The sequence below is a fragment of the Lutjanus erythropterus genome, chromosome 18 (genome assembly GCF_056507025.1).
Source record: "Lutjanus erythropterus isolate fLutEry1 chromosome 18, fLutEry1.hap2, whole genome shotgun sequence".
Lineage (NCBI taxonomy): Eukaryota > Metazoa > Chordata > Actinopteri > Lutjaniformes > Lutjanidae > Lutjanus > Lutjanus erythropterus.
This window is the reverse complement of record NC_139334.1, coordinates 6,895,934-6,916,662: the sequence shown is the minus strand read 5'-3', so window position 1 is coordinate 6,916,662 and position 20,729 is coordinate 6,895,934. Positions and strand designations below refer to the sequence as shown.

Sequence of the window (20,729 nt, the reverse complement as noted above, 5' to 3'; positions counted from 1 at the left end):
TGCCTGCCAGTCACCCAGGTTGATCCCCCCCATACACACACACACACACACACACACACACACACACACACACACACACACACACACACACAGAGCAAAGTTTAGATCAGTGAATAAGATTAAGTGTCATTGTCACATAAAACAGCCTCCCATGGCGCAGGAGAATAGTTGCTGGAAAAGAGGGCTGATTTGGGCACAGAGCCGCCTGAATGTGATGCTCTAACTTCTCTCCCCTCAATCTGGGGGTCCCATTGTCTACCCCCTATTTTTAAAGTAGTTGGACCCTCCCCTCTTGTTAGATAAGATAGGCTAGTTGTCGTCCAAATGAATCGACCTCCTCCTCCACCTCCTCCTCTTGCCTTCTCCTCCCTGCTGAGCTCAAATCCAAGGCCAGGCAGGGGAGTTTGGGGACATTTCTGCTCCCCTTTCTAACCACATGACACCCCTTCGCCTTCTGAACACGTAGGGGCCTAAAGTGTGCGTTTATTCTCCAGACCCTCTTTACAGATCGCACTTTAAACAGCGTGATCTGCGAATAAACAAAGCCAGTAAACAATAGAGTGGAGGCTATGCCCACATATAGGAAGAGTACACACACACAAACCAAATTGCACAAGTGTAAACTTTGAATAGGACGCCGCAGCTCTGTAAATTTACACAGACATTAAATTTCGTTCTATTCATTTTAGACATATAATGCTAAGCTGATTTTTTATAGCACACTGATCGATATCTCGGTAAAATAATCATTTTTTTAACTAGCGGGGCAGTGAAATCTTTGCTTTGTGCTAAAGTCAACAGTGACAGAGTTTGAGCTCAAATAAATGCCGTGATGTCTGGAGCCCTTTGCAGAAGGCAGAAGGCGAGCTTCTACAATGGGCTCCTGTGTGGCGTGCCAACAACAAGCAGCGGCTATTTTGCTGCACAGGTATGAAGCTTTTATTTCCTATAATGCTCTCTTTTTTAAAAACAGTTTTATTCTTTACCAGGAGGGAGAGGCGGTTTGATCCTCGGACATGCATGAGAGTGGAGGGGGGGTGGGGGGGTCGGTCTGTGCTGACAGAGGCTGATGATATCCTAAATTCATGAGAAAGGAAGGAGACGTATTGGATTTCACGACAGGGTGGTGCAAAGCTGAGGGGATCTGCAGGTTGTGTGATAGAGGCTGCTTCAAGTTTCTTTGAGTTGAGATGGAGAGAGATCCCGCTGCAAAAAAAAACACAAAAAAACAAAAAAACAAAAACTGCATGGGATTTTGGTGCATTTTTAAACACTGAATTTAAAAAGGTAATTCATCTTGTTTTCAATGCTGGGAATATATTAAAATAGAATCATATCACAAGGCACTAACTGTCTGTAAAAATGAAAGGACTTAACTCTAGAAAATCCATGTTGATTCCACACAAGAAGCAGGTGAAAGTAAAGCGGACACCCTCACGGGTTCAGAGAAATATGAGACTCAAAATGGATTTAATGACATCTTGAGTTAGATATTTTTTGCAGTGTGCGGCTGACTGATATCATTGTTGCAGCACTGATGTCATGAGAGCGATCTTATTGCTGCAGTCCTGTCCCTGTTGTTCTGCTTTTATATCATATTATATAAAAATCGATTTAAATTTCCAGGATATAATTTCAATCGGCATTTTTCAAATATAAATAAAACGATTCGTGAATGTGACGGCATGATTGTAACAAATATTAACAGTAACAGCAATATGCATGTTTTTGCTTGTTAAGAAATCAAAGCTTATTATATTATATTTGAATAGATTTAATAGAGTCTATAATAATAGCAATGCTAATTTCTAACCTTTAAAACGTAAGTGTAATTTATCATTAATCTATTAAACAAAACAGTATATAATAATAACAATAATAATAACAATAACAATAATAATAATAATAATAATAATAATAATAATAATGTTTATCATCATCATCATTATCATCATCATCATCATCATCATCATCATCTTAGGACCCCCTAATGTTTTTGCAATGATGTCTCACAGTAATATCCAAGAGGCCGTATTTCTTCTAAATCATAATTGATGGAGAGCTCTCCAAAATGTCCATTAGCCAACATTAAACACTTGTATTCGTACGCGGCTCTCCTCCGCTCCTTTGAAGGCTGGATAACCCCAGTCAAGCCCTCTCTGGCGCACACTGAGATGGAAATGGCCTTTTGGAGCTTTGCCGGTTCAAAGGTAACCAACCTCAATCTGTACTAGCGGACAAAAGTGCGCCGAGGCCACATCGCTGCACCTTCCCTTCCCCGTCTCCTCTAACTCTGTACAGGCTTTTCCATCAGGGAGGACATCTGCCTACCTCTGCAGCTCCTATAGCCGCTCCATCATAGACGAGCACATCTGTTGTTATAGCCACTGAATAAAGAACTGGTCCAGCAGCAGCCTGTTGATCCTTTTTACTCCGCTAACCTGATTTCTTTGCATTTCTTGTGGTCAAATTTGCATTTTTCTTGATTAAGGCCTGAATATCAGACTCTTTTCTCACAAAAACACAAAGCCGTCAGACGCGTCAGTCTGACTGTGACTGCTGGTCACTGACATTTATCAACAGTCGTAATAAAGCTACTGATTATATTCTGATGCACTATACCAACTATGTATGTATGTATACATACATACATACATATATATATGCATTTTATGTCTTCAGTCAGTTCAATCAACAAATCAAATAGGGCACTAAGTTGAAATCTCGCTACACAACATTGACTTAATTGAAATCTCCTTGTATCAATGTGTACAATTTTGTGAGAATAAAACAATATAAAATATAACTAATAATTAAGTATAGATAAAAAATGATCTGCTATTGATATCAGCTTTTTAAAAATGTAGGGTAAGTGTGGGTTTGTAATCCAAAAATAAGCAATTTATTTCTCCTTTTCTGTCATGTCTTTAAATAGCAAATAATTGTAGCAGACTTCCACAGTGAGACATTTTCCCTACAGCGATGCATTTTAATGCCTAGGCGAGTTTGGGCCTCTATTTTCACTGAATGACTCAATATCCTATAAGCCATGTGCGCATCCACCCATGGGCGTCAGCTGAATATAGCAGCAGTGTAAGGGCACTCATTCCTCACAGCGGTTTTATGCAATAAAGAGTGAAAACTATAGCAAAGAGTAAATAAGAAATATTATGAGAAGATTCCCATCATGCACGGGGGCAGCGGCTGGAGCAGTTAGGTCTGCGTCTGCGCAGGATCTATTTGCTAATCAAATCCTCCAGTCGGCCTGATTTTAAAAACTCTGCTCAGGCTGCATACCTCTGTATTAACCGGGTGTCGAGTTATTTCATGCAGTCGGATGGTGTTATAGGCTCTACAGCAGGGCGTCTGCTGCACCTATAGGCTCTGCGCTGCAGCAGCCCGCGGACTGGAACACCCAAGTAGATCTGTCTCCATGGCGACGACGGGACACCGGTCCAACAAGCTGTAATTCTGTCTCAGCCTTTTGCAGGGGAGGGACCGTCCACACTAGCCCGACTTAACTCCTCTTTCAGCAGAAATACTCCTAATCCCATATCTTAGCAAGGCAAACTGCCGTCCCTCAGTATATTAAAGGGACCACAAAGTCAAAACTCAAAGCCACCCATGGCTTCTTCTCAGCGGGCGGCCCGGCTCGGCTCGGCCCGGTGTGACGCGCTCCGTCATCCTCATCCGTCCTCCATCCGTCCATCTCCACCTCCACCGTACGTGACTCCAATTTCTCCGCACTTGACTGCTGCCAGTGAATACATTTGTTCAGTATTACACGATTATATTTTTTCATCCCGAGAAGTGTATGAAAAACAACATGACAGACGATTATATGAGGTTGTTGACAATGCACATAAACAAGACATAAACAATTTAAAGAATGGAAGGAAGAATTTGCATTTAAAATTTATGTTGACCTGATTTTATAAATGAATAATTAGGCTAGTTTGTCCTGTGATATTGTTCTTTTATCTCCTGCTGTCATTATAGTTGAATATTTTCTATTATTGGTAACTTAATTGTTTTATTATGAATTTATGATTAGTATATGCATAATCAAATATGAAAATAAAGCTATAGAAAATCCTGAAAGCAGCTTATATAGCATATTAAACTGGGATATCAAAATTTAGTAAAGTGCTAATTTTTGACTGTATCAGCAAAATGCATTCTTAAACCTCCTGTCATATTATAGATTACATTTGCTTATGAATGTTCAAAGATAAATATATTTCCATACATGTTTGCAGCATGATTTTTTTTTTTTTTACTATTTATAGGGAAGACGTTAATTAAAAATACAATATAAAGTAAAGTAAAATTGCACATTGAACAAATATATCAGTATATCCAGAACTGAATCTGATTGTAACTTTGTCCACATTTTTATAATTGCATATTTGGGCTTCAGACAGGCCTAAAATGCACAACCTGGGCTTAGTCAATTAGTTTAAATCTCCCTGAGTGTATGTGAGTCTATTTTAACAAATAGATTGAAACAGTTGAAATAAAGCCTTATGACAGAATAAATTAAATTGTACTCCAGCCAGAAATTAAAGCTTGAAATGACGTTTACCTGTAACGGCCTTTACATCCGTCTGGATGAAATTGTCAAAATTTGCAAATGATGCATATATAACACTTACATAGTTGATATGTAAATGTTTGTTATACAGTGAGGATATTTTACACAAACATTAAATAAGCATAGAAACAACTTTAACTTTAGATTTTACAGAGATGTATATTCTTCAGAAATATTAGTATAATCATCAGTTGGTACAGATGTGTACCAAAGCCATACAAACTCTTAATTTTATTTTTCTATCTTCCCAAGATTTGTTGTTTGTACAAAAAAGTCACACTCTCTCATTTTGTCTTTGGCCCTTTTTTCTTGAACACATATCAGATCTTTACTGATTGCTTCTCATATTTACTGAGGACACTTAAATATCAAAATATAATTAAATATAACCGATCTGGCTGTTATTTTGTCAGTCCCGCTGTGTGAAGGTCAGTTTGGAGTTGTGTTATGATGGAAACAAGCGGTGTGTGTGTCTGTGTGTGTGTTTAAGATGGAAATAGAGGAAGAAAGATGGCAGGATGGACAGGGTGAGAATGCGGCCGCTGACTGTGATGTGTCTGCACTGTTCTGACACGAATATGTGACATTCCAGTGTAGGACTCCTTCATGTCCTGAGACAGAGAGAGACAGGGAGAGAGAGAGATCCACCAACAATGCCCATTGAGTGCTGTGAGGCAGCAGCTGGTGGGACGTTCACTGACCTAAAGGCAGTCTATTCAGGCCAGGACGGGGTGCCTCTCACCCTGCTTTTATATGCCTGGAAGTGAATGGATGGTGAGTCTTTACCTTTATAAAGTATTGCAACACAGGTCTGTCATCGTGTCCCCAACTTACCAAACTAATCTACTACTGTAAAAATTAAGTATTTGTTTTAAGTTGACTCAATTTGACAAAAAACACAAGTGAGGTGATTTTTTATAATGTTTAAAAAAAAAAAAATCCAAATAAACCTGATATTAATTCAGTTGTACTTGAGAACACATACTCAATAATCTTAAGATATTAAGATGAACCAACAACTCTTCAGTCACACTGATGAAAATTCCAAACAAATTTGATTTCCTCTTACATTTTTCTCAACTTGAAGAGTCAGCTCTTCATTTCATGCAACAGATGTACAGCTGCAAATTTTCATCATATACATTTTCTTCAAACTATAAAACAATGCATGCTGTGAAATCTGCTGATTATGTTTATTATGTTTCTTTAGAAACTTGTTGATTGAAAGTTGACTGAACTTCATTGATTTATTAAACTCATGATTTTGAGTCAGAAGACTTCAAGTTAGAAGAACTCATTTTTTATGAGTTCTGAAGTCATCTGAAAATAAATACAAGAAACCATTTGTTTCAACTTAAAAAAGGTAAGTGTCCTGACTGTCTTTAAAATTTTACCTTGTCCAGATTCGAAAAGACAAGTTGAGGTAATTTGTAATAATTCAAAACAAATAAACCCTTCTAGTCAAATAAACTTCATATTAATTCAGTTGTTCTTGAGAAAACAAATTCAGTAAGCTTAAGATATTTAGTTGAACAAACATCTGTTCAGTCAGACTGACGAAAATTAGAAATGTGATTTCGTTTTACATTTCCTCAACTTGAAGAGTCAGTTCTTCATTTCACACAAAGAATTTCCAGCTGAAAGTTTTCCTTCAATTTATAAAAACAATGCATGCTGGGAAGCCTGCTTATATGCTGGTTGTGTTTAGAATCTTAATTTAATGAATTGATTGAACTCTGTACAGTACATTTATTCAACGCATGATTTCAAGTCAGAAGACTTAAAGTTATTAGAACTTATGTTTATAAGTGTTCTGAAAATAAATACTAGAAGCCTGATTGATTTGAACAAATAAAAGTATTTATATTAAGTTATTGAGAAAAGATTAGTTTATGCCACCAAATTCCTATATCGTATTTTACAGTGAAGGTTTCTAAAGGGAACAACTGCAAATTAAGTGTGATGGACGTAATATAAAATACATTTCTAATGGAAGACCTTTCCATCTTATGTCAAAGTGATGGGGATGAAATGGAGATGATGGGCAAAAACCTTTGTTTCTGGGGAGTGTTGAAGTGAGGCTCAGCTGCACACTGGAGGAGGGGATTAGCTTCTCAAGGAGAAACGTAAAGCATACAGAAAAAAACCTCTATGCAAGATAATAGATGTGTGATCAACCAGGCAGAAAGATACTATATTGGATGGAGATTATAGATGCTCAAAATATGAAGTTAGGTATTGCTCGAGTTGACTGCTAGAAACATTGGTGTGCATGCACGCACTCATGCTTCCAACTCCTCTTTGGTAATTCCACAGGCATTTCCCAGCGGGTCTCATGCCTGTCTTTGAGATCAAACCTTGTTCGCAAAGCGACCATAAAACGATATGTCAGTCAGCTGTGGTAAAGGGATGCCTGCTTGGCTGTGATTGATCTGCCAAGGTTTTTCTTTATTCCCCTCGAGACTCGATACCTCCAGGTTTTAGATTCAGTGGTTGCCAGTGCTGATGGATATCTGGGGCTTCTGCTTTGGAATAGTACCACATTATAGTGCCCGTTTCTGACCCATTTCCACCCAGCGTGGCACATTGAGTAGCACATGGCCATAACATGGAAGCCAACATGCTGCAATATCTCTTCACTTCCCCCTCAGCTCCAGTTCCAGGAAGTGAAGGCAGAGCATTGCCAGCCAATCACAGCGAAGGACACCCAACTCATTAAAAGTTAATGAAACCTATAAACGTGGTGCGCCAGCGATTCATTTAAACCCCCAATCCAATCTCCTCTCCCAGCAAAGGCAAACAAGCCCGTGTGCCCCCAGTGCCGTCCTCGGAATAACAAACTACGGAATATTTTGTCCTGCATATGTTCTCCTATGCAGACATGTGCGCTGTGATAGGCTCTTACAATGGGACTTGTCCAATTTAGAGAATGCCAAGATGGTGTTCTGCAGGGGTGAATTCTGTAATCTGACGTCTGAGTTGAATTTAATGCCTTTATTTTACAACACACAGCTTGTCGGGGAATGGTGGTGATAGATATGCCATTTCAACATTCATGAGAATCACTGACATTCAAATAATGTGCTCATTTTAATACCGTATGAGTGGGAGCCAAATCGGTGTGAAAAACCTGTATTTACTTCTTCACGCTCATGTGAGTGTCAAGAACTATTCTCGATCCGTGCTGATAGACGAGGCCAAATCTGAGGGCGAGCCCTCGCTTTCCCTTCAGATAAACTTGTGTCTCGCCTTCCAGTCTGTTTCAGGACACTCTCACCTAATAGCATTGCTGCTCTCAATTTGATAACAACCCATCAACAGCAATAAAGTGCCAATTTACAAGTGTCCAAATCTAAAGAGTGGAACAATATCCCCCCTTGTCTTTAAGACCTCCATTTCAACACGGCCCCTGTGCCCCATAGTGCTTCCCTTGGGGGGATTCAAATTAAATTCCCTCCATGTATAGCGCCACTGTCAGCCCGCTAATGAATTCCCATACCCTGACTTGAATCAAATTAATCCCCAATTTAATCCCATATAAATGGCCGCGTTATTTATAATGGAAAGGCGGATGCTCGGCTGAAGGATTGAGGAAAGCTGGGAGGTGTCTGCAGGGCTGTTGAGCAGATTATGGTGAAGGATGAGGCCTGTATGTTTTCCCCACTGCAGAGTAGTCCCCTGATACACACTATTTAACCCTCGCCTGCTTGACGCTGACAGAAACATCACAGCGTTTGTCACTTAATATCCTTTCAGATTAAGGAGTCAACTGGCAGATTTATTGGTCAGAGTGGGGATACCCTTATCTTGAAGTGCCCTACAGGAAGATAATGTTGGGTGAGCTGGAAGGGGCATCTCCCATACATCATGATGCATTTGTGAGGGTTACAGTTAAATGAGCTGTGGGTTCAGACTTGTTACAGCCAAACACTGGTTGAGGTCATGGTGTCAGTTGCATTCATGTATTAATGCAAATTTCCTGTGGATTCATTTGCAAAGCTTTCATATGAAAAGTAGTTGTATATTTTTGGGAACAACTCCCTATCCTTATTTAGACTGGAGGAGCACCACCTTGATCTGAGTGACAGGTAGTTTGCTAAAGGGCTTATCTATACAAACAGCACAGTATCATGCGGCACAGTGAAATATTGCTAATGCTTTTTTGATGCAAATATGATGGTCCACTACGTTATCAGATGCATTTGTGTGAAGAAAAGCAAAGTCCAGATGGCGGCTCCAGGTTCAGTTATTGATGTGTGGCTCTGAAGACTGGAACTGCTGGGCCGCCCGCTCATGTGTTGTTTTTGGCGCAATCATGTAGGAGCCAACAGAGAATGAAAACACAACATCCAGATATGCCAACATGATGATGTTGCAGCAAACTTCTTCTTCATAGATGTACTGAAAAAAGTCATACAGGAATTTAGAAAAATCTTTTTTCTTTAACTCAATGTAAATATACAACTTTATATACACCTTTATTTATTCAAGTTAATTTAACTTAAAATTTCTATATCTTCACAAACGAGTTCTTCTAACTTTAAGTCTTTTGACTTGAAAAGAGCAGGGGATTGAATCTAAGTTTAGTGAAGTTCCATCAACTCATTAAATTAAGTTTCTAAAGAAACATGATCAGCATTTTAGCAGACTTCCCAGCATGCATTGTTGGAGAGTTTGAAGAACATACATGATGAAAACTTGCTACGTGTCAATTTAAGATAAGTCATGGTTGCTTGTTTTCACAATTATGAAAAAGCCGCAAACCATGATGGTTAGTATTGAATTAGTTAATTAAATGTTGGAAAATCATATTAAATGTTAAACTTTGTAGATGTTTGTCGGTGTGACAGAGGAGTTGTTGGTTCAACTTAATGTCTTGGACAAAAAAACTTGGGGTTCGCCCATCCAAAAAACTTTAACAGGTGCTGGATCAAAAAAGCAAACTCAAAGCAAAAATCAAACAAAGGATCGGCACACTATATTGACAGCTCCCAGCAACTTTAATGTAGCAATGTTTTGATGTACCAGAGGAATCCAAAGATTTTGACAATGTCTGATGAAGATTTTTGATAGACTGAAAAGCTGCTACATTAAGACTGGAACAATGAATACGGTCTGCAGATTCTTTGTTTGATTTTCAACTTAATATCTTAAGCTTACTGAACATTTTTTCTCATATACAAAAAAATTTAAAGGAAAGGTTTATTTGTTTTAAATCATTCCAAACTACCTCAAATTGTCCTTTCAAATTTAGTCTGTTCAAAATTTAAGGTAGCCTGGACTAAGTTAAAATAAAAGTTTTTCAGTTTAGAGTGTAAGATAAATGGGATATTTGGGATTGATACACTGGATCAGAAAAAAAGTGTTAGGAGCCAAAAAAGTTATCAAATGTATCAATTAACACCACAAATATCAATGCATTCACTGCTGTGCAAAGTTTTTCTTAAAACTGATGAAGTAGTTGCTATATTGAGTCAGGTTGGATATATGATTTGCAGGCACATATAGGACCTTTTCATATCCAAATGTATGATATACTGTGTATCGTTATTAAGTAAGCAGTAGGATGGGATGGATATGAGGATGACAGACGGTTCTGAAGTCAGTTTGGCAGTTCAGAGGACAGTTTGGAGCCTTTAAAGCTCGGGCCACCAAATGTCTGAACAGCTATGGTTTATTGAGGCATCTGTAAGCTTACTCATTTTATTGCCAAGCTTGGCTCGTGTACCCACCGTCATGGAGAGAGGGAGAAAAAAACACACACACAAAAGTTTGCTGTTTGCCTTCATTCCACCAAATCCTTGACAGCCGTGCTATAGCCCATCACTATTCACACCATTGTGCTGTCACAACAACTAAACACATCATTTGTGTTGCAGAAACTCATCCTGTATGTATCAAATACCAAATGTTTGGCGACTCACAGAGGCGATGGCGGGGTGGGGGGGGACTGCATAATTTGCTAGGAAACATTTTACCGAACATTTGGTGATAAAAACGCCGGCGTCGGCCCCGAGGCTTAAAGCAATTAATTCAGGATCCTGACATAAACTCTCCAATCCTTTGACAGCTTGGAGCTGAAATAAAAATGCTAGTTCTCCTGGGAACGGCAGGAGATAGCTGGCTCTTTTCTGGACTGTTTGCTCACTGGCCCTGAGAGCAATCTTCCCCAGTCAGAATGAAATGCAAGGACACAAACAATGTACCGGCGAGAGAATAGGAGATGGGGAATGAACAGTTTGGACTATTTGCTCAGCAGAAGGGCAGCCACAATGGCCGGCCCATGGCTTTCCCATGCATCAAGCCTCTTAGTCTTAGGCCTCCCTTTGTTGCCTGGTTTCTTCTTCCCCGGCCAGATAAGAGCCCAGCTGCCCTATACTTTTAATTCCCATTGTACGCCATACTGTATGGTCATTTATCTGTCCACATTCTGCCTGCCACGATGGTGTTGTCTAATTGAACGGGTTATCGCGCGTGTATCTCCGTTCACCTTAGCATGTGTACTCGTTTAGGGGTTGAATCGCTCTCACTTTGCCATAAAAGGCAGGCCGGGGAGGGGGGATAACGGCTGACCCCTCTTCTCTTCTTAGAGGAGGCAGCACAAGTCAAGCACAGGGTGTGATAACGATACCCAAGTGTTTTTTGCATAACAGTGAATATTCACTTTAGAGCTGCTTGGTTCATTTTTATTTTTTAAAAAAGTAAAAATGCTAAAGAGCTAGATTTCAGATGCAAGAAAAATCAAAGCGAGAAGTCCTCTTTCTACAACCCGACAAAGATGTACTTTTCCAGCCAAAGGCAGAAAGCTTCCGAGGGCCCTTGAGGGAGAAATGAGATGCGGTCATTATATGACCTAATGGCAACTCCAGCCAGAAGAGAGGGCAAACAGAGCAAGTGTAGTGGCTCTGGCTGAGAGAAGGATCCATATTGTGCTCTTTTGTTTTGGTTTGTTGGTTTGTGTTTGCATTTACATTGACCAGTTCTCTGCTGAATGTGTATTCACACTCAATACATGTAATGTTGTCTGCGTGGCAGGAAACGAAAGTAGCGTGCTTCCCTGCTGAAGTCTGCCGGCCGGGAATAAAATGACAATAGTAATGCATCTGAAACAAACAAACAAACAAACAAACAAACGCACAAATACAAAAAAAGAGGAAAGAGGGAAAGAGAACAGGGGTGTCACAGGGCGATCAATACACATAAGATGAAGCAGCATATTCATGCATGTGAGCAGACACTTGCCTAAACACAAACACACACGCACGCACACACATGCCCATCCCCCTCTGTAAAGGTTGTGGTGTCAGGGACCCCCTGGGTGGTCAGACTGAGGATGATTTCTACACAATATGATGCTGTGAAGGAAAACCTTTGAGAGAAGAGATTCACTGGCTGTGTCACATTTATCTGACCACTTAGAAATACATGTATTATATACATATATACATATATATAGCTTTATGTTAAGGTAGTAATGTATTTGAAGAGAGTGACATCTTCACTGTGAGTCATTTTAAGCATGTTAAATGTAAAAACACAAGTTCCCCTGCTGCCTTAAAAGTGTGAGTTAACAGAAAGTGTTTTAAATAATTTGTTCAAAGTTTTCTAATGATTGTGTTTCTACAGTGAAACTGAATTTGACACATTGAGTGAACTCAAAATTTCAGGGTAACTCAAGAAAGACAAGTTGGTGTAATTTTGTAATGATTAAAAACTTTTTTTTTTCTCATTAATAAAAAAAACATGCTCAATAAGCTTCCGATATTAAGTTGAACCAACATCTGTTCAGTTACACTGACAAAAATCCCAAACATACTTGATTTCCTTTTACATTTTCTTAATTTAAGGAGTCAGTTCTTCTTTTCACTCAAAGAATATCCACCTGCAAGTTTTCATCATGTATGTTGTCTACAAATCATAAAAATGCCAATATTAAGATTATGCTTTTTTAGAAACTTCATTTAAAAAGTTGATTGACCTTTGTACAGTACATTCATTCAACACATCTTTTCAAGTCAAGTTGTAAAGTGGTCTGAAAATAAAAACTATACAATTTGAGTTGAATAACTTCAAAATGATAGAAAAAAAAAACACCTATTCACGTCAAATTAATGACAAAAGATTAGTTGATTCCACTAAATTCTTGTATGTTATATCGTGTTGTGTTACAAGAGCTCTTTCAAACCTGCTCTCAGATACACTGCAGGAAAACTGTTCTTTTGCAACCAGAGTGAAAACACAGCCTATGATGATTCCACAATGGTTTATTCTAATGGCTAAGCTCTTAATCTATCAGATCACATTTCAAAGTGCGAGTCGCTGTGCCAAGACAGGCCCCAGGAAGGAAAACCCTTTTGTTTGGGGCAGAAATTTTTAAATTTAAGACCCGACTTTATTCACAAGGGCCCTAATCACAAAAAAAGGTATGACCTGTTACGGAAGCAATACCTCAAAGAGCAACATCGTTTAAGAAACAGTAAGTGCTTGTTTTTGCATCCACCTTTGGTGCACCACCAGCGCTCTGCCAGCATGTCAGACCTCAGGTATGGCAAGATAAATAGCTGTCTTATTTGTGCCTGTGAGAGCCAAGCTCCTTGTGGGGTGGTGCTCTCAGCTTCACGCTCCACCAACGCTGAAATAAAGCTCTGTTCGAGGCATTTCAACACTGCTTAAGGTTGTCCGTGGCCGTGTAATTTATGAGTTGAGAGGACTTCGTTTTTAAGTTCACTATGACCTACAATCTTCCAGCATTCATGGGTGGAGAAAAGAGCAGCGTGAGTCATAGGAAACTTACAACACCCCACCAATTACCTTAAACAATGGCGGTCTGAGTGATACCTGCAACGCTCTGGTGTGTGGTTCAGTTGCTAAATGTGACGTGATGTGACCTGAAGTGATTGGACGTGTAGGCACTTTAACAGGTTAGGTGTTTTGTCACCTGTAGGTCGGTTTAAAGCTTACAGGAGGTGATTAGATATGTTCACCTCGTGCCCCGTAGCACTCAGTGGGTGGTCATATGGACAGACAGAGACAGACAGACAGAGAGACAGAGAGGATGACACGCTGACTTATGCCTGCTGGCACTGGTAGCCTCTTTGGCAACCTACGGCAGAAGAAAGGATAGCCTCCTCAAAGGGAGACTGTTTTTGGCTTTGGCATTCATATTTGAAATATAGAGTAAAAGATAGAGTCAAAATTTGGCATGTTGCTTTTCTTTAAGGTTGAGATAATTAAAGCAAATACGCTTTAATTTTTCAAAAAAAATCTCTATATTTTTTTCTGTCTGTGGAAAATAAAAATGTTAAAATACTGCTTTCACAATATCATTTGTATAATGGCCTTTTTCTAATTTTTTGATGAAATTTGTTAAAAAACAAACAAAATACTTAATGAGTATTAATGACCATATATCATATTTTCTCAAAACTCAAACGGTATTTTTAAAGCAAATGTGATTTATAGTCACACTGTTTTACACTGTTAAACATTTATATATGTACATATCGCGTGTTTACCCTTTGCTGCAACGAGTGGATATATGACTGGATAATTATGTTTTATTGCTAAACCACCACACAAAGGGAAATTAAACCACACATTATCAGGGTAGTTTTATCAGTGGTTCCACATGTTACAGCTGCATGAAATTTACAATCAAAGCAATTAGACTTAGTTTATATTATAACCACAAAAATCTGACTGGCTTTGAACAAAGGAAAACTATTATTAAAAAAAATCATGTTTATAGGGAAAAAAATGTAGAAATACATATTTCTAATTATATGTTTAAATTGGTATTTAACTGTGTATGTCTGTAAAAAAAAAGTTTATGAAAAATGCATTTTGCTTTGTTGACATTAATTCAATCAGTTCTATAAATTTAAATTAAACCAACAATACAAATTATCTTAGGCTGCATTAAATTTCACAGGGAAAACATGTAAACAAACATGTAAAAGAAATAATGAATTATCATATAAAATTGCTAAATTTGTGTATGTATATATATATTTATATATATGTATTTTCATTATAATTATATACTTGAAATTCTAATTTCATAATTTATTGGTAAACTATTATACACAAACATAACAAACAGCATTAACAAAATTACTGAAACATTATAATGTGTTTTTTATAGTCAATATATTATTATTTACAATTACACGAATTTTACTGGCAGTCGAAAAAGCATATATTAATTTTAGTGCTTTTTAGCTGAACATCAGAATATATTTTTTTGCATGAATTTTGCATTCATTCATTCATTCATTCATTGTCTTAAATAAAAATGAATTACAGAAGTGATTTGCTTTAGTGTTTTCAACTTCTTCATTTAAACGCCATTTAAATTCATGCTGGAACATTTTTGACATTTTGAGTCCACGTTTCATATTAGTTCTGTTGAACACTTTCAGGGCCCGGTGCGGCCAGACATGGCTGTGACCATTCACATTACCTCTCTGCCAATGTGTGAATGTCAACACCCTGTAAACACCTTTGACACACATGCTTGAATGCGACGGGCGAGTTAACTAAACATTCCTGGGTGTTCCCCATAAAGGTCTACCACTCATCCAGCAGACTGCACTGACCCGTCTCCCACGCTCCAAACTGCACTCATGGAGAATCCTGGAAGCATTTTTTCCCCTTCACGATTACATTTTTTATTTACCTTTTTTTTTTAATCTATTTTTTAAACACATAGACACAATTAAATATTAAAGGATATAAAATAGTGTTTGCAATAATTCACCAGTGCATGTCTGGCCTTTTTTCCTGTGCATGTGTCTTAAAATGCTATGGAACAATGCTCTATAAGGATTTGGGAATTTGGGAGTATAATTCCAGCCCCGTGCTTATCGCCACACCCAGACTATTTGAGTGTTTTGAGATGCGGGCTCCCTGAGGACGGATCGAAGGCGTCCTAGTAGAACTGCACATCAAATAAATAGGAGGATGGGATTTATATGGAGGCTGTGTCTCTGTCAAATAGGGCTCTGCTGACTGAAGTGATCCCCACGGCCCGAGTGGAGGAGAGGAGGGAGAGGAGGAAGCCTCAGAGGGAAGAGGGATAGCTGCAGAAGAGCTATACACACACACACACACACACACACACACACTCACACAATGTCCCTCTCAGTCCTGGGTTGTGACCGGCCCATGGCATTGGCCAGGTATGTCAACTATGTTTGCCAAGCCATCCATCACCCATGCACCTTCCCCTCCTGAAACAGGAACTTTTGTTTGAAGCATACACTTGTTAAGGCCATCCTTTGACTCTGCTCGACCTAATTTATTTCCTTATAGCTGAGACAGAGGATTTATTAGCACCTATGTTTTGTTCTTTATATTCCTCTTATTGTAGGCTGCACAGTGCAAACGTGTTGGTGGAAACATGGGCGTGTTGTCACCAAAGAGGGATTGCAAGCTACAGTTTGGGGACACTAAGGGCCCTTATCGTGGGTGACCAGGGTTAGCAAATAAACATGCTGCAGTGACGCCAAACTGAATGTAAAGAAAGGAAAAATTTACAGCTGCATGATACTCACATAGGATGAAGAATAAAGGTGTCATGATTCCCTAAATCCATGGTTTAGGGACTTTGGATTTTAAGGTCACAATTTGATTTTTTCCTTTTAAACATTTTATTTATTTATTTATTTTGTTTTAGCAGCAACAGTTAAACTATTGAGGCTTGATTTGTGAAGATCAACATCACATTGGTTTTATGCCTTGATAACTGTCATAAAAAAAGGAGGGTTTCTGTCTGTTAAAAACAAGTTTTACCTTGCCTCATTTGCTCCAGTGCTTACTCTTGATGGGAAAAATCGGGTTTATAAAGATTAAGGTCAACAGAATAGTCAAGCTGTATTAAGCAGGTAGTCTATATGGTATCAGGTGTGATATAATGGCTGCTAAGGTACGATGTGTCGTCTTTGAAGTGCTGTTTTTTTCTTCGGACACACGCCAGATGCTGCAAGTAGGCAGGGATGGAGAAAAAAAAATACTGTGAAAATTGTAGACTCTGCCTTTGATTTTGATTATTCAAAATAAAAGCTTGTTTTGATTGATTTTCGACTGAATATTGAAATTGTGAACTCCCTTGTACAGGTCAACTGACTCTGAAAAGGGGGCTTTCTGCTTGTAATTTCTGCTATAGGAGAATGAGTAGATAATGAGATTTCTTTTCATATATGATGCTTGAAATGTTGAAAATTTTTGAAGACTGCTCTGCTAATTAAATTGGGGTTTAAGTTATATATAAGAGAGAGTTTATAAGAGACAATTTCATTATATTTCTTACACTGATTACTCATAAAAGAATAAGAAAGTATAAAAACGAACATGGGAAACTAGTATACTGCACGGTAGAAAGGTAAGGTAGAGAGGCAAAGAGGTTCCAGGAAGTGCTGCACTGACGTTAACACACACAAACCTGAGTCATTTCACCATTGTTGGCTTGCTTGAGAACATATTGTCTGAGTGAGACTCTGACATGAGAACCAGCCAGAAACATCTCAAAAGAAACCTACGTGTGGGCTGGTATGTTTGCCAAAGCACCTAAGTTGGAGCCTTACTTCATTCTCTGAAACACAACCTTCATTTATCTTTTGACTTCTCCTCTGAGCCAGAGAGCAGATATCACTAAAAGTGCCACGTTAATGATTGACTCTTGGGCGCACCAAGCATCCTGCGTTGAGTGGCCACTTTGCCTGCTCTTGTGCTGCATTTTCAGCCGTAAATGTTTGTGATCCCACTATCCTCTCCAAGTCCCATACAGTATTATTAGCACTGGGGGGGTTAGGGGGGGGTCACAACTAAACTTTCAATAAAGAACCATTGGCATGCTGAGGTAAATGGAAGATAAGAGTTTGTCTCTGACCCTTTTAGTGCTTTATAAGAATGTGGCTGTGTAAACCTAATCTCCCCTCAAGATAAATTTGGGCCCTGCTTTGTGAAGGCAAGTTCATGCATTGCTTTTTTTTCATTCCCAAAGCCCCACTTTGACAAGCGTGAAATGAGCCCTGGACTTTTCATTGACAGTTCAAGATGGAGAGCAAACTGAGATTAGGGCATGTTAATTAATTGTGGGGTCGGTAAAGTGGCCTCCCATCCCGTGAAAGACTTGTTCCGTTTATTGCCATCCTGCCAATCAGTGACAAGAGTGTAATCATGAATTTGTTGTCCTTATTCTCACTTTTTATTTGGTACTATAAAAGTTCCAGTGTTATTAAGCAGACATATTGAGCTTTATGTACCCACTGCACATGCTGATGCTACTTAGCAACTCAATTTTAATATATAACAGCACTATTACATTTATGGGTGCAGTTTATTTTACAGTACACCAAGGCCTAGCAAGTTTCACATAAACTAGAAATAATATATTTATTTAATTTAGGGTAATTATGGGCACATTATGACAGACCTGTGCTGCAATATGATTTTCTACAGTTAGACCTTTATTAGGCTTTGTTAGAGGCTAATTTGGGATACATTACAACAGGACTGTGCTGTAAAATTAAGTGAAATCACATATCTGCTACTTCTAGACAATGTACGTCTATTATTTAATTACATTATCCTCTTACAATATTACATTAGGTGTGTGCAGTCATCCATAGACAAAATATCCCACTATAATTTTGGCCTTTATTTGGTATATCTGGTTCAAACTAGCCAAAGAGAGTGTGTCTCAAGGAGCTGATATGTGATTTCTCTTTAGTTTACAGTACAGTTCTGTTCTAATGTGTCCCAGGTTAATCTCAAATAAAGTCTAACAAGGGTCTAATAAAGGGTTTAATACTCTCTAATGAAGAATATTTTTCTAGTTTTTGTTTAATTTGACACAAAGTGGCCTTGTTACGTCTTACTAAAAAAATAATATACAATATAATGTTTTGCAAGACTGACCTGTGTGTTCTCCCTATCCTCTACAGATGCACATGGCTTTCATTTGAAGGACACTTTTCCATTGCTGCTTACGTCTACTTTCATCACCCTGCATCCACCGACCTGAAAGCACTTCCCTGTCGATGTACTTGGCTATATCTGCGTCTGACCTGTCTGCCATATGTAATATCAAAGCCTCTGTCAGCGTGGAGCTGAATGGGAACAAAAGAGAGGCCTCCATTAATGATTAACTGTTCTAAAAGCCCCGGCTTTTGTATTCCCATGGTGCCCAGGCTATCTGGCCACCATGTGACATGCTCGCAGCATTTTTCGAGCAGATTGGGGGAAAGCTAGTGAGCAAACACAGGTGCTTTGGAGCAGCGTTGCCGACGCTGTCAGGGACAACCACAAACAAGAGCAGCTATGCCTGGCTAAATGAATCCCCACCCCTCCCAACACCATCGCCACCTCCACCACCACCACCCCCCTCTCCGTCGCTAGCTAACTTGTTTGCTAGCTCCCCTCTAGCTTTCCACCCCGCCAAGCCTTCCTTCTGGAGAGTACCCATGTTTCCCCCCCTCTACAAGTCCAATGTCCGTTGCAGCCGCGCTCCACAACTTCTCACACCCTCCAAAGAAACAAACAAATAAAAGTGAGGACGGCCGGCCACTTCTTTGAGGTGATGGCATTTGCTGTGGTCATGACTAGTGGGAGAGCAAACAAATTAATGGTGTTCCAGTTTTCACTTTCCAAACCAAACTAAATGTCTTTTAGTTCAAGTGGGGCAATTCCACTGACCCTGGTGTCAAACGCTGTATAAGGGTTGCACACTCTTGCACTTGAAATGCCGAGAAGAGGCTGTAAGAAATTAAATAGTGCTTGAGTATCGGTCTACAGGAACCTGGTGGTGTGCTGAAACACCTCAAAGCGGCATGTGAAAAAACAAATCTTGAATAAGTTCTTCGTCTATCAGGGCTGGGCATTGTATCGATATTACATTGATGTCGTGATATAAGACTAGATATTATCTGAGATTTTGTAAATTGTTACCAGTATGGGATTTTTGAGAGTAATACCAATACCGATTTTAGTGCGGGAAAAAAATCACCCCAATAAAGTGTTTTTTTTTTTTCACATTTTCTATGTGGATTGCACACCAATATGACTAAGCAAAAGTACTCAGAAAAAAAACTTTTTTGAAGGATATATGAGTTAAATATCCTTTAGCATGTTAAACCATTTAACACAAACATTGCCAGCCAATTCTAGGATAAATCAAATAAAATAAATAGTTAAATAAACACCAGCATCATTTAACTGACTATTTTAACACTGCAGGTCAATTAGGCGCAGATTGTAAAACAAGAAACATAACTTTTTGTCATTTACAGGTCCAAGGGCGCTCCTCTTGCCTTCACAAATATTCCGTGATAAATCTAAATCAGCTCAAGAAATTGATCTCTGCCTTTTATATTCTGTAAGAAATGTTTCCATATTGGTGCATATTGAGAAACATATAGGTTGAAACAGATATACGTGTGATAGGTTCATATCAGGCTCATATCAGCCAGTAACATCAGTCAAATTCTATTATCACTGTTCTATTATTTGCCCTCACTAGAGGTGGCAAAAGTAGACACGTTCTGTACTCGAGTACTTGTGTAAAAAATGACCAGTAAAAGTAGAAGCACTGATTCAACTTCTTTACTCAAGTAAAAGTGAAAAAGAATAGTCTCTGAAATGTACTCAAATAAGAGAAGTAAAAACTAGCCCTTTGAAGGACATTTCAACTGACTGTTTTTTTTTTTTTTTTTTGCAAAGCCAACTGAACTTCACCTTTTCAACGTGGAATCATTCTCTGTGGCCATATAATCTAAATACCTAATCAGATTACAAGAAATTAACTATAATCAGCCCAAACTACATTTAAAAACTTGTAATTCAGTTACATTGTCAACTGTAGTTTGTGCCAGTACTAATTTTGTAAATGCATTTTAGTTGCATTTAAAATGTTTAAAGAGAAAAAAATAATCTTTGCCGAACTCAAATTTTTGTGGATATGTAGACTTCTTTTATCACAAGGTGTAAAATTTTAAATGTTGAATTTTGAAGTAATCCAAAAGTGACAATAGCCATATAATTTGTATTCATTAAATGCTTTTAAACTAAAGTAATGAGCCTGTTTTGAAAATGTAAGCAGCAGATGTTTGTGTTAAAATGTAGGGAGTAAAAGTAA

General features: G+C 38.5%; 1 long non-coding RNA gene across 1 annotated transcript; it reads left to right on the top strand.

Annotated features, from left to right (window-relative positions):
* Window positions 1-655: 655 nt before the first annotated feature.
* Window positions 656-19,784, top strand: LOC146310537 (uncharacterized). The gene is made up of 3 exons (XR_014772305.1): window positions 656-928; window positions 5,187-5,368; window positions 18,541-19,784. It is a non-coding gene; the product is annotated as an uncharacterized LOC146310537 (long non-coding RNA).
* Window positions 19,785-20,729: the final 945 nt, after the last annotated feature.